Genomic DNA, 2978 nt, shown 5'->3' on the forward strand with positions numbered 1-2978 from the left:
CAAAGAAAAAAATTATGATGAATGTTATCATTATACATATCTAAAATGACAAACAATGAAAAAATGGAAATAAAATGTTTGTAAATGGGGAGGGGAGGAGGGGGTGAAGGGAGGGCAGGGACAAGAGGAAAAAATGAGAATCAAGACCTGTCATGTAAAGGTACACGATCACAATAATGAATGTAAATGTACTGTATACCTAAAATGTACCAATAAACTCAATGAGGAAAAAAAAATTTTAATAAAAAAATAAAATGTACAAATACAATTAATTTTTAAAAAGCAAACAAAAATCTTACATAACTACCCATGTCCAACTACTCTGCAAACTAATCTCCTCATTGTAACTGCCTTATTTAAAGTACCTCACCTATTGCCAATTAAAAGTGGCTCTTCCAGGCTGGGGATTTAGCTCAGTGGTGCCAGCACCTGCCTCAAAAGCGCAAGGTTCCAAGTTCGATCCCCAGTACCAAAAGCAAAATAAAACAAAACAAAAAGTGCCTCTTCCATCTGTAAAATGATATACCTCATTGGTATATAGAATAATCTATCCAATTTAATTAACATTAAAACCAAGTATAGCCTTTCAAGGTCCATCTTTTGCCTTGTATTTTGACAGGTTTTAAAACTTCAACTTTATTGATAATTAGGGATAGAATATTGTCATGAGGGACTATTTTGTGTATTACAAAATGTTTAGCAACACTAGCATTCCAGATGCCTGTAGCACCACCCCACAATTGTGAAATAGTATCTTCAGACATCGACGGCCACACTGCCAATTGTCTCCTATTTGGCAAAATGTAGGTGGAGAGCTAATGTTCTAAAAGCACTTTAGTCTGGGGATATAAAATAAATAAATAAAAATTAAAAAACCACTTTAGTGTAGTCTCTCTGTATGGACCTCCTCCACTCAAGATCAGGAGTTTGAAAGCAGAATGTCGATAATTTCAAAGTTCTTAAGGATATTATAAATGTAAATTTTATGCCCTTGCCCCGGTATATACTCCATTTAAAAATTACTAAAGAAAGCAAAGAATTTTTTAAGTTCTTTTAAAAACATTATTTCATTTTCAAACCAAAGAGGTTAGTGTTTACAAAATATCTGACAGTAATCTCTTAATGCAGAATGTCTCCCAGATAGAAAAAAATAACCTCTATGCCAAAGAAGTACACATAAACCATTTCTTTTTTTTTTTTTTTTTTTTTTTTTTTTTTTTTTTTTTGGTTTTTTGAGACAGGGTCTCACTATGTAGTTGAGACTGACCTGGAACTCACTATAGCTCAGGCTGGTCTCGAACTCACAGCGATCCTCCTGCCTCAGCCTCCCGAGGGCTGGGATTACAGGCATGTGCCACCACGCTTAATTATACTGTAACTAAAGAACTATAGCTTTGCATTTACCCAACCTATACTTGTCCCAAATGAGCATCAAGTTCCACTATGTGTGTAATTTCAAACTGCCATTATCTGTGATAGTGTCTACATTTACATGGTGGCTGTCATTTGTTTTTTGAGACAAGGGCTCACTATGCAGTTTAAACTGTCTTTGAACTCACTATGTAAACCAGGTTGGCTTTGAACTCATGTCAGTCCTCCTGCCTTAGCCTCCCTAGTGCTGGGATTACAGGCATGTGCCACCACACCCGGCTTACACATTGACTTTCTGTGTCCCACTCTCTCAGCCAAATCTTTTCTTCAATGATTTAACTCTCAAGTGGTATGAACACAGTAAGATCATAACCTGTATCATATTTTTAAAGTTTGCATTTTCTTGAAAAGTAGGCTTCTTTTTGTACTGCTAGCCTGGATTTAATCGCTTTACTAGCCTACAGGAATAAATACAATTTATGTGTGATAAAGATTAGCTGTCATAAATGTAGGAAGAGTTAAAAAAAAATACCAGAGACAAAATATGGGCTCCAGTTCTGATTCAACCATCTAGTAACTAGATGACCACTTAACTTTCCAAAGCTTCAGCTTTCTCTTTTGTGAAAATTAGATGATAATAGCATCTGTACCCCCGGAATTATTGCTCGTATCCTGGTAGTATGAGCAAATAGCAGAGTACAGAGCAAAGGAACACACACCTCAAATAGAGTACTCACTTATATCACTAAATAAGTCAATTTACAAAACAAATGCTCACTAGGAAGATAACGAGGTAAACTGAACTAGAATTCAGGTATTTGGGCTCTAAAGTCAGTTATGCCATTAATTCTACATCGATTCAGGCAGACTAACTTTCCTGCTCACCTCAAATTTCTCCACCACCCCCGCAAATCAAAGTAACTGAACCACAGGTGCTGCATTACACTATCAGCCTACTATATAACCAAGTATCCAAAAGATTCATTTAAATTATACCCAAGACTCGAGTGCTGTTTGGTTTGTCAACAAAAGTGAAGTTAAGGGCAGCAGATGGTAAGAAAATCTTAATTAACTAAAAAGCGAATTGTCTACAATTCTCAACAAGCAAAAGCAGCAACAAACGACCTAGTTCTCTGCACCTAATAGTTTTTCCCTCACCACGACAGTAATGATGAAACAAGGTGTATTAACAGAAGGGCGGGACTCTTTTCTACAGGCTTTTGGGAACCACCCACTTCCCAAAGAGGTGTAACAGCTTCCTCCTCGCCCTCATCTGCCAAGAAACTTCAAAGATTAAGGATTATATTGTCTGAAGAGACTTGTTTTTCTTCTTACTTGGGTGGGGATGGCTATATTGAAACGGCAAACGTACCTTTTAAAACGCCATCATTTGCACATCCAATTTTCCTACAGTCTTTAAGATCTAAGTTTTTAGAGCAATACTAATTTTTAAAAACGAGTTCAAACTATTAACTCAGAATCAGATATGCCTGGTTACCAACTGCCAAGTTTTCCACTCCCTCAATTACCCCCACTCCAGCGTCCGTGCCGAGACGACGCTTTGCCCTCGCTCCCGCAGAGCGCCGGGTCGCGAGGAGACGTCCCCG

The sequence above is a fragment of the Fukomys damarensis genome, unplaced genomic scaffold (genome assembly GCF_012274545.1).
Source record: "Fukomys damarensis isolate Sample0158 unplaced genomic scaffold, DMR_v1.0_HiC HiC_scaffold_17, whole genome shotgun sequence".
Taxonomy (NCBI): Eukaryota; Metazoa; Chordata; class Mammalia; order Rodentia; family Bathyergidae; genus Fukomys; species Fukomys damarensis.